Consider the following 12088-nt stretch of genomic DNA (forward strand, 5'->3'; position numbering starts at 1 on the left):
AGAGGTGTATATCCTGGGAGACCCAAAATCCTGTCAAGTTGTCAAGAGTAACCATCCCATTTCCTTGCTGGTCAGCAACCTGAGGTCACCGGCACCTTGATCTCCTTCTGGCCATAAACTCAACATAACTGACCTGTTCCAGAGACCAGGACACAGGCATCCTTTGGGAGGTGTTGTTAGGCCTGCCTAGGCCTTCATGAACTATACCCCAACAACAGAGACGCTTTGAGTAGCCTCACCCTGAGGAGGGAGAGGGGGAGTCTATCATTGTCTGTACCGCACGAGGCTCGGCCACCTTTACTCTTCCTCAGGACATAGAAAAGGAGAGTGTTTGCACCTTAGCAGTCAGCCATCAACAACCAGGAGTGTGTGTGGATCCGCCCAGGAATCGCCTCCTGTGATCAACTGATTTCCATCAAAGTTGATTTGCTTTTTGCAGGGGCCAGAGAAGTGGATTTGAGCGGAGGTGGTGGTATCCATGATTCTTCCCAAGGAACACACTTTGTATAGGCTCACTCCTGGAAGGGAGGATGTTCCTTGGGTTCTCACTTGGCCCCACCTCCCATGACGACCCTTGCTCCACCGACCAGTGAGTGCTGAGTGGAGTGGGCCACTAAGTCTGCCCATTCCTATGTACAGGACAGCCCCAGTACTCTTTTGGACCCACTGGAACTGGGCCTAGTCACAGTGCCGCCTGCCCTGCCCTCTACTCTATACACAGGGCCACTTTGAAACCCCACTGTATAAACAGAATCGGTTTCGAATCTGCTTATTAGTTCTCACAAGACTTTGGTGGCCTACTTAGTGTTTTCAGGCTCTGAAGGCATGTTGTCCTTCCTCTCCTACCTGACACCTTTTTTACTTTTTGCTCACCCAGTTCTGGGTTATATGAAAAAGAAGCTGACTTTCTTTTCCCTAGTCTCTTTTATCTTCATTTTTTTTTTTTTTATTAAAAAACTATTTGACTCGTATTGGTGTTTTTCCTGCATATAGCTTTGTGGAGGTCAGAAGAATAAACTAGATCCCCTGGAAATGGGGTTAGAGGTGGCTGCTATCACCTTTTTGGTTGCTGGGGATCGAACCTGGGTCCTCTGGAAGAGCAGCCAGTGCTTTTGACTGCTGAGCCATCTTTCCATCCCATGTTTTTGATTGTTTAAATAGGGTCTCTCCACATAGCCATGGCTGTCCTGGCTATGATGTAGACCAGGCTGGCGGCAAACTCACAGAGGCCCATCTGCCTCTGCCTCCTGGGGGCTGGGATTAAAGATGTGGGCCGCCACACCTGACATTTCTCCCTCATCTTACAGGAAAAGCGTTTGGTCTTTTGCTGATGACTATGATGCTCCTCGCCACAGGGTTTTCGTACGAGCCTTTATCCATGTCTAACATGTTAAATGTCTTGAAAACCTGCTTTCTTTCCACATTTTTCTGTATCATCTGGGGTGATTATACGTTTCTTCCCTCATTCTCTTGGAGAGGTTTATCGAATTTGTCAGTTTTCATATACTGAATCATCCTCACAGCCCAGCAATAAATCCGACTTATTGCTGGATCACGGTGGAGAAGACTTGGTTAGGCTACTGAACTCAGCTTGCTGGCGTGTGGTGGAGGGACTCCGTATTCATGTTCCTAAGAGCTGCTGACCTGGATTTTCTTGTGGTTGCCTTGCCTGGCTTTAGTATCAGAGGACTTTGGCCTCTAGACTAAAGAGGAAGCGCTCCCTACTCTTTACCACACGGGAAAAGCTGAGGCAGGTGGGCACCAGCTCTTTACCTGAATCCAGAATCCAGCAGGAAGCACCGTGTCTAGGTCTTTTCTTTATCGGTTTTTTTTTTTTCCCTTCAGATTTATTTTTTTTTTTTCGTATGTGTATGCCTGCCTACATTTCCGGTACCCTGTGCACACAGGTGGCTGCTGATTTCAGAGGGCCCGGGATTCCCCAGAACTGAAACAGGTCGTAAGACACCTGATGTGGGTGCTAAGAACCAAGCCTGGGTCCTCTGGAAGAGCAGGAATGGCTCTTAACTGTGGCCCCCTTACCCTTTAAGAATTTATTTTGATTATTTAAAACTATGAGCATGTGGGTGTGGGGTGTGTATGTAAGTGAGGTGCCCACAGAGACCAGAGGCCTTGGACCTCTGAGGCTGTGGTTATCAGTCGTTGTGACTCCCCCACACGACTGCTGGGAAACAAGCTCAAGTCTTCTGGAAGACCAGTAGGTGCTCCTAACTATTGAACTATTTCTTCAGACCCTGCCGGGAGAGAGAGACATCAATCTCTTCTCTACCCATTGGTCTACCCTACCTTACACCCATATTCCCATACAGTTACCCTTTTTTTATTTTAATTTTATCATTTTTTTTTCAGAATCAGTAGTATGATCCCCCTTTCATTTCTCCTGTTAAAATGATTTTAGTTTTTATTTTTCAGTTATGGGTATGTATCTTCGTTTATGTGTGCATAAAGTTACCTAAAATGACCAGGAAAGGGTGATGGGTCATCCCCTGGAGCTAGGATTACAGGCAGTTGTGAGAGACCTGGAGTGGGTGCTGGGAGCCAAACCCGGCTCTTCTGCCAGAGCAGCAAGTGCTTTCTGCTTTTTTTTTTTTTTTTTTCCATTTTGTTTCTGTCTAATCTTCATTTCCTCTCCTCTGCTGTCTTTGGGTCTAGTTTTCCTTTTGTCATTCTTTAAGTCATAAAGGTGGGCTGCTGGTCTTGTTTCCTAGTGTAATAGTAAATTCCTAATTCCCTCCAGCACTGCTTTACCAGCCCTGGCTGATTTTCCTGTGCTGTGTCTTCACCCATCCCTGAGACTTTCCTAATCTCTTTGTGATTCTGTCCCTGATCCCTTGGTTAAGACGGTAGAGCACATGCTCTGCAAAGGAGTCTCGGAGACCCCTGCCCTGTGTTCCAAGATAACACCCCCTGTGCCCTTGGACAGCATGTGCATGTGTTAGGTAGCCCTGGCTTTCTTGGTGGGGGGGGGTCCCCCAGGCTTTCTTGTGTTACATGTATTCTTTCTCCACTTCCTTCTGTCTGGTGTTCCGCCCGTGTTAGGGACACAGCAGCTTCAGGCTATTGCCGTAGAGTCGTTTGTTTCATCCTCGATGCTGAGATTCTTTTTTTCTGCACATCAATGGTTGGCCATTGCACGCGTGCATCGCAGAACTGGTGTGTAGTACAACTTTTGATTGTATAATGTCCCTTCTTTTAAACCTTTTTTGTGTGTTTATTATCATATGTTACTCATAGATAATTATATAATAATTGTACATTCTAACATTTGTGCATAAATATGTAATGTTATCTTGATGTACCCTCGTGACTCTCTGTCCCCCTCCCACCTCCCCCATCCCTGCCGTCTTTCCGACCAGTCCTCTTCTATTTTCATATGGCGAGGGGGACACATTTCACAGTGTTACTTATAGGAGTGTGGGTGCGGGACTAGTTACAGGAGCATGGCCACCTCATCAGTGGCTACACCAATGAATAAAATGTCTCTCGTTTCCCTAGCAACCACTAACTGACCACAGGTCTCAGGGTGGAGCCTTGTGATTCCCCTTCCCCCACAGCATGGGGGAAGAATGTTGGTGGACCCAGTCTTGAGCAGGTCTCCTGTAGATATCCACTGCTGTGAGTTTAAGATGATAACAATCCACGTCCTGCCTGGAAAACAGCATCGTACAGCAGGCTACCCCTTTTCCTTGATCATCTTATTTCTTCCATCTCGTCTGCAATGTTCCCCGAGCCTTGCCGAGGACCATGTAGATGTCTCATTTATGGCTGAGCATCCAATAACCTCAGCACAGGAACTTCTATAGATACTGCTGCCCACAACAACAACAACAACAACAACAACAACGTTTCTAACTAAGGCTGACAGCAGCGCTCTGTGCAAACATAATTATTCAGTCACATCATACCTATTTAGCCAAACAACAGCAGCATCTTCCACGCTGGCGTCCATGACCTCACAGGCCAGGCTTTTGGCCAGGTCTACAGCACCAGATGAGAGCTCCCTCCTGTGGATCAGGCCTCAGGTCCAACCAGAAAGCACTGGGCTACTATACAACAGACTTGCTACGGTTGCACCAAAGGACACGTCTTGCTGGACAGTCAGTGGTGTCGTAGTTAGGGTCCACAGCTGTGAGAGAGGATGACAATCCTCCCCAAGAAGCCTGCACAGCGCCCTCCACCACTAGGAGGGCGAACCAGCGTGGAGGGAGCGTGCTCAGCTGCGGCTTGATTTCTCTGTGTCCTGTGACCACGATACACGGTGTCTTCAGCATTAATCCATGTGTACACATATGGGCGTTTGAAGACAGTTTTTAGAAGTTCACTCTCCTTCTACTATTTAGGTTTCAGTGATCAAACTCAGACTGTCAGACTTGGTGGCAAGCTCCCTTACCCACAAAGCCACCTTGCTATCAGCCCCTTCCCTTTCTTTTGGTTACTGGCTGTCATGGTTTGAAAGAAAATGTCCCCCATAGGCCCATAGGGAGTGGCACTATTAGGAGGTGTGGCCTTGTTAGGGTAGGTGAGCCTTGTTGGAGGAGGTGTGCCACTAGAGGGTGGGCTTTGAGATCTCGGAAGCTTCAGAGAGTCTCAACTTAGAGCCACCTGTCAAACAGACTCCAGATAAGTACTCCCGTCAATCAACAGCCTAAGCTTCTCTGTCTACTGCCCAAACCTGAAGATGAGGTCCATCTCTGTCTCCCCTCCCACAACCCTAATTACCAAGGTCACAGGCCTGGATGTTTCCAGTATACACCTAGGGTAAACATTTTCCTCTGAGGTGCTTAACTTTATCTTCTGCTCCTAGTCTATATCTGTCCCAACAGATTTCCAATTAACTGCAAACTGCTCCAAAACAGCCTCCAACACATGTGCCAGCCATGGTCATCATGTCTCTTCATGGCAGTAAAACCCCAGCTGAGACACTGACTGCCATGAAGTTCTGAATGGATATGGGTTGTTGACAGGGGTGCAGCCATGATAATGACCAAGGCCTCATGGGAAATGGACAAAGCCTATATCCCCATATGAGTTAGGAGACAGTGAAGGCTTCTTTTCTGTGGTTGAAGTATGCCTGTGTACAAAGGCACAACTGGCCTGAGTGTGTAAAACTAGCAACCACAGCTTTGTCCTCCTGGTGTTTACAGTCCAAGACTAGCTAGCCCCTTCCTCGTCGTGCTGCACATAATAATCACGCTGAGGTCCAGGTTATAGCCACAGTAGGTTGAGCTCCGCCAGAGCAACTGCTCACCTGACCCCAGTTTTTCTGCATGTGTGTCTCTATCCTTTCTTCATCCCCTTAGTGGCTCTAGCCAGGGTGCCAGGGCAGAGCTGCACAGGATGTGGCGCCTTTTTCTATCATTTTACAAAGAGAGAGAACGTTTTAGATCAGTTAGCATCACTGCTGTGTGTAATATGCACTGACATCCTCGTTGTAGGAGAAGCAGTTAACCAGTGTCTGCAAGCAGCTGGAGTACACTCATGCCTTTGAGCCACTGCAAAAACTTGGGGACCCCCAAAATGATTTTGGGTTAAAAGCATGAACGCTCTTTCCTCTGTCCAGGGCTGGGTATACAGATTGGTCAATGACGTTTTCAGCACAAAGGGAGACACTCAGTCTATACTTAGAAAATAGCCAAAGGACATTTTAAAAATTGAGCTTGTGACTATGATAATATTAGCAGTGCTTTACCAGGGCTAGATTGATTAATAGCTTATCATAACTCCACTGATTAATGCCCAAACCTTAAACTTTTGAATTCTTAATATAACAATAGCATATAGAAAGGGGAAGAAACCTGAACCATTTCTCATTTTTCATAAACCTTAAATCACTTCCTCCGACCTTTACAGTTTGCATTTATATACCTTAAATGACTTTCTTAGACCATCAGAACTTACAAACCTCAAACCTTCTCTCTTTTCACCCAGTCATTTACCAGGAGACAAAAGTGGCTGATCACTGTCAACAACTACTGCAGAACAAGCTTCTTTACATAGAGGAACAGTAAAGACTGATCCTAAAACCTGTTTAGGAAGTTTATCTCTTTTCAGAATGAAGTCTGCCAGCAAGGCAAACTGTCTGTGAGTCTCATTTTTATATATAAAATGGATTGACCAGGCAGCTGCACCCTTGGGTAGTGGGGAACTGGGTGCTTGCTGCTACTAAACTGTTAAGCCTAGCCATCAACATCATCAGAGATCTGAGAAGGATAAATTAGAGCAAGAATTTCAATCCAAATGGCCTCTGCATTAGTTAGAATGGCAGAGACTTAGCTGATCCTGGACAGTTACCCTGGGTTCCCTCATGGTAATCTCAATGATTTCACTGGGGGTGGAGTTTGTCTGTCTTTGTCAGTCACAGAGAACAGTATTAGCCTTCAGCTGCCAGACCCTGAAGGTCTGAGAGATGTCCCTGTGGAGGAGAAACTTGGGAAAACTGATCTGATCTACCTTGGCGAGGAGGAGGAGGGTAGTCAACCCAACAGTGACTACAGTGTGGGCAGGGCAGTTCTTTTCCCAGTGGTTAGTATTAACACAGTCTGGGTGTGCATGTGCCTGTGTGATCTGTTCCTATGGTCATCTTTGGAGACCTTAGGGTTGCCACTAGCAGCTGGCATTTCTGTCTATCACAGGAAGGTTTTTTTTCCCCAGACACTTTAAATGCCATATGTAGCAGATCTCCAGGAGGCGACGATAACATCTATTAGGTTTAATGAACTTTTCTTATTTTTATTTACTTGTTCAGCGTTAACCTTGAAAACATTCAGGAGGTTAAAGCTCATCCCTGTAACGAATTGTATTTGTACTTAGCGTGACCATGTGCTTGGTTCTGAGCACATTAAAGAATTTGATCATTTACAAAGTGACTGGCCATAAACATGTATGTCTTAACCTTATCTCCAGAAGGTTACTCATTAGTTGTTTTTACAAGATCACGATTTTATCCTTGTTAAGTTTGAGTTGAAGATTTAACTGAAGAGCCTTTAGCACCAAACTAAAAATGTAAACCACAAACACAGTTCACAGAGAGACTGGGAACTTTATTCTTTTTGGTCCTTTCATAGTGTACCTTTAAAGAATACCACAATTTCTTTCATTTGTTTCATTTTTTTTTTTTTTCATTTTTTTTCTTTTTCAAGACAGGGTTTCTCTGTGTAGCCCTGGCTGTCCTGGAACTCACTCTGTAGACCAGGCTGGCCTCTGCCTCCCAAGTGCTGGGATTAAAGGCGTGCGCCACCACTGCCCGGCTATATCAGTTTCTTATATGACTCAGTTTATTCAAATAGCTAAAGACCAACAAAATTAGCAAAAACAAAGAGGCTAGACACGTATCTTCAAGTCAGTTACTGCTAGCCTGAGTAAACCTTAGGAATTCACAGCAAACATGCCTTATTTATCAAACATGTTGTTCCCTATTTAAAAATTTCTAGAATCATGGATTGAACACTGCAAAGGCAGGAGAGATTAGCTGTAAATCTCTTAGTCAGCCTTTCTTAACCTGAGTAGACCTCTTTGTAACCTTAGGAATTTATCACCATACAAAACTCCATTCTAATCCAATATATTTTGGAGACCTGTGTCTCTTTAGTTTAAAAAGGAGACATAACGTTGAGCAGAAGGCTCAGGAGGACTAAGAAGGTTCAGGGGTGCTGCCTTAGTTGGCTTATACCACATGGTCATCTTACATGTGAAGTTACATGGCATGTACTCTCCTTTTAACCTTAGTAAAACATGGTTTCCAGCCACATGGTCGCTGTCACGATGAGGTCATCAGCTGAGCCGGAGGCAAGCAACAGCATTGCTGTTTTAAAATACCTGTTTTCTCAAATAAGAGTTTAACTCAGGGCTGGAGAGGTGGCTCAGCGGTTAAGAGCACTGACTGCTCTTCCAGAGGTCCTGAGTTCAATTCCCAGTAACCACATGGTGCTCACAACCATTTGTGATGGGGTCTGATGCTCTTTTCTGGTGTGTCTCAAGACAGCTACAGTGTACTCATATACATAAAATAAATAAACCTTAAAAAAAAAGAGTTTAACTCAGGGGTTGGGGATTTAGGTCAGTAGTAGAGTCTTGGCCCCAGGCTAAAAAAAAAAAAGAGGCAAGGGTAGCTGGGGTGAATTTGCACCAAGGCAGCAGCTGTAGTCACCGAAGTTACATCTTTCCTCCTCAAGATGTTGCCCTTGGCCAAAAATGCACGAAGCCATCTCCAAGTTGGATACATTCAGCAAGTGATGGCAAGGCAGAGTCATCAGAAGAGGACACCTAATTTCCATGACAAATATGGAAATGCTATATTAGCAGGTGGAGGCATCTTCTGTGTTTCTACATGGACATATACAGCCACACAAAGTGGAATAGAGTGGAACCTGTCCCCTCTTGGCAGAGTCGCCCCAAAGGAACGGAGAGATCAGTCATGTCAGCTGGTACAATAATCAAGGAATTGTTTCAAAACCAACTCATAAGTGAATGCCAAGTCAACGAGTCATGTAGTCATTAAACTATGGCAGACTGAAGAACAAATAAAGAAATAAAAGTACCTTGAAATCTTAATATATACATATATAATATTATATATTAACATTACATAATTATATAATATTATATATATTAACAAAAAATGCCTTGCATGAAGGTTGTGGCGCATACTTTTAAACCCAGCACTTTAGAGGCAGAGACAGAGGCAGGAAAATCTCAGAGTTCCAGAACAGCCTGCTCTACAAAGCGAGTTCCAAGACAGCCAGGGCCACACAGAGAAACCCTGTCTCCAAAACCAAAACAACTTCTCCACCAAAAAACAAAAAAAAAAAACAAAAAAACAAAAAAAAAATCAACAACCAGAGATAGAGAATTTACATAATAGTCTTAAGAGATTTGGTTTGGTTTTGGTTTGAGAGCAGAGAACCAAGAAATCACAGAGAGAAAAAGATTTTTAAGAGTGGAGAGGAGGAAAAGCTTAGAGATAAGAGACTTTGGGGATTATTGGTTGGTGCAATGGCATACATTGTTAAGACCTGCAAGAATTTGGAAACAGAGTGTGCCACTTTGTAGCCCTCACCCAGGAAATCAGGCCAACAATTGACAAATGGAATCTCAAGCCATCAACCTGCTTCTTACAGCAGAGGAAACAGTGGAGAGAATTGGTGGCCTATGGGATGGGAGAAAACCCTTGTCAGCTAGGCATCAGACAAAGGACCAGTACTTTCGAATATATAAAGAATTCAGGAAACTAAACATCAAGACAACAAATGACCCAGCACAAAATGGGCTACCGGATTGAACAGAGTGTTCTTAAAAGAAGAAATATGTCCAGGACAGCCAGAGACACACAGAGAGACCCCGTATTAAAAACAAAAACAAACATCCCCCCAAAAAACAAACAAACAAAAAACAGTCAACAAATATTTTTAAAAGTGTTTAACATCAGTAGCCATCAAGGAAATGAAAACTAGAACTATTCTATCCCATCTCAAGCCAATCAAAATGGCAAAGTGGCTACCATCAAGAAAACAAATGATAAATGCCAAGGGGGGATGTGTAGCCACTAAATTAAAAATAGAACTACTGTCTGCCCAGCCATAACACTGTTTGGTACAAACCTGTATCCAACCACAGGGACACTTGCAAATCCACATTTACTGCTGCTTGAGTCATTCCCACCAGGTAGAGAATGGGATGAGCCTAGATGTTCATCAAGTGATGAATGGATAATGGAGACGTGGTACCTGTACACAGTAGAATCTTATTCAGCTATACAGAAAAATGGAATCTGGAAGGAAATGGGTGTAACTGGAAAATAATACATTAAGTCAGCTAACCCAGGTTCAGAAACAAAGCATATTCTCTTGTATGCATGTTCTTCCTTCTAATTTGAAAAGTTATTTTATGTACTCATATGTGTTTCCCCTGCATGTATTCCTGTGCACCACGTGGTGTCCATGGAGGTCAAAGGAGGGCATTAGATCCTCGGGAACTGGAGTTACAGATGGTTGTAGGCTACCATGTGGATGCAAGTCTATATCCTCTGGAAAAGCAGTCAGTCCTCTTAACTACCAAGCCATCTCTCTAGCCCCCGCCTTCTAATTTTTATATATGTACATTTATGTGGAAGTGAGTGTGTTTAAGGCCAAGAAACTAGAAAGGAGCCCATGAGAGGGGGAGAAAAGAGGCTTTAGGTTGTGGGTACGAGGGCAACAAAACACATGCGATACGAAGGTGAAAGGAATGCTCAGGGTTAATGGCGGAAATGGAGAGGGAACAGGAAGACGGAGTAGGAGCAGCAGATGAACCAAAACTGAGGCTGTGTGGAAAAGCCACAGGGAAACTGATACTTGCTCATTTAATTCAAACCCGACATTTCCCCTTTTTAAAGAGGAGTTTGAGGACTGGTGAGGCGGCTCAGAGGTTAGGAGCACTGGTGGTTCTGAGTTCAATTCCCAGCAACCACATGGACGCTCACAACCATACTGGGATCTGGTGCCCTCTTCTGGCCTGCAGGCAAAATACTGTATATATAACAAATTAAGAAAGAAAGAGGAGGAGGAGGAAGAGGAGGAGGGGGAGGGGGAGAGGGAGGGGGAGGAGAGAGAGAGAGAGAGAGAGAGAGAGAGAGAGAGAGAGAGAGAGAGAGAATGAGAATGAATATGAATTTGAATGGCGGACCCTGAGTGCTTAGATAAAACTGCTTCCAGAAGCTATGTATTGTTAAATAAAAATTCCTGTGCCAGAGGTGAGCCACCACCCAATGATTTGCAGGTCATGGAGGCCCCACAATAATACTTGCAAATGCCACTGCAGTTGGCTGCCACCAGAGATAGATGTTAAGAACCTAGTGCTAAGACTTATTTTCTCTAAAGACACAGAACTCAAGCTGGGGACTGAGCTGGAAGCTCCCTCCCTGCTAGCTCACCCTCTTAGTGCTAGAAAGGGCCATACAGGCTGCTGGGTGAGGATTGCCACTAAGAGTCTAGCACAGCTGTGGACCCTAACCATGACACTGCTGACTGTCCAGGCAAGACATGTCCATTGGTGCAAGTCTGTTCTGGAGTAACCAACTGCTTTCTGGTTGGACCTGAGGCCTGATCCACAGGAGGGAGATCATATCTGGTGCTGTAGACCTGGCCAAAAGCCATGGCCTGTGAGGTCATGGATGCCAGCGTGGAAGATGCTGCTGTTGTTTTGCTAAATGGGTATGATGTGACGAAGTAGCTATGTTTATGCATAGATGAGCACTGTTGTCAGAATTTGTTAGCGTCTTAGTCACAGTTCTGTTGCTGTGACAAGACACCATGACCAAGACCGAAGCAATTCTTATTTCTTAAAAAAAGCATTTCATTGAGGGCTGACACACAGTTTCAGAGGGTCAGTCCATTCTCATCATGGCAGGAAGCACGGTGGCAGGCAGATAGAGACGGTGCTGGAGAAGGAGACCATCCTGATTTGTAGGCTGAGAGAGACACTGGGTCTAGCATGGGCTTTTAAAACCTCCAAGTCCACCTGTAGTGGACTTTGACAAATGGAAGACCAGGCACCTTAATCCTTCCTTTCAATCAGTTCTATTTTCCAGTGACTAAGCACTCAAATAGGTGAGCCTAGTGGCCCCATTCTTATGCAAACTACCACAGCTAGAAGACATTTTGTTGTTTTGTAGCAGGCAGCAACAACTGCAGAGACTCACAATTGGCCAAAATCCTGAGACTAAAGTGGTTGCTGAAACTCAAGCCATAAGCATCCGTGTCAGCCTCTTGCAAGGCTCAGGGAACATGCTGGAAGCACCATGAGATGGGTGGAGTTTTATAGAATGCAGTGTCTTTCTCATATGCCGTGTGTGTGTGTGTGTGTGTGTGTGTGTGTGTGTGTGTGTGTGTGTGTTGGGGTCCACACTAGCCCCACGTTGGGGCGGCCAAAAAATGTCTCGGCCCAAGCAAAATGTCTCGGCCAGGGCCGACCCACGTTTGGGTGGCCACTGTATTCCGGCCCAAGCTGTTGCTCAGGTCCTCGGGTCGGGGTTCAGCAAGAGAGAGAGTGAGGTCGGACTCGAAGAATGGAGACCAGACAGTGTGTTTCAATCCCC

The 12088-nt window shown here is 45.0% G+C and overlaps 1 protein-coding gene and 1 pseudogene across 1 annotated transcript in view; both read left to right on the forward strand.

Moving 5' to 3' along the window:
• Positions 1–12088, forward strand: part of Iqank1 (IQ motif and ankyrin repeat containing 1) — a 33931-nt gene that overhangs the window by 6979 nt on the left and 14864 nt on the right. The gene's annotated exons all lie outside the window — the stretch shown is intronic.
• LOC117718642 (cytochrome c oxidase subunit 7B, mitochondrial pseudogene) lies at positions 8190–8528 on the forward strand (annotated as a pseudogene).

The sequence above is a fragment of the Arvicanthis niloticus genome, chromosome 13 (assembly GCF_011762505.2).
Source record: "Arvicanthis niloticus isolate mArvNil1 chromosome 13, mArvNil1.pat.X, whole genome shotgun sequence".
Taxonomy (NCBI): domain Eukaryota; kingdom Metazoa; phylum Chordata; class Mammalia; order Rodentia; family Muridae; genus Arvicanthis; species Arvicanthis niloticus.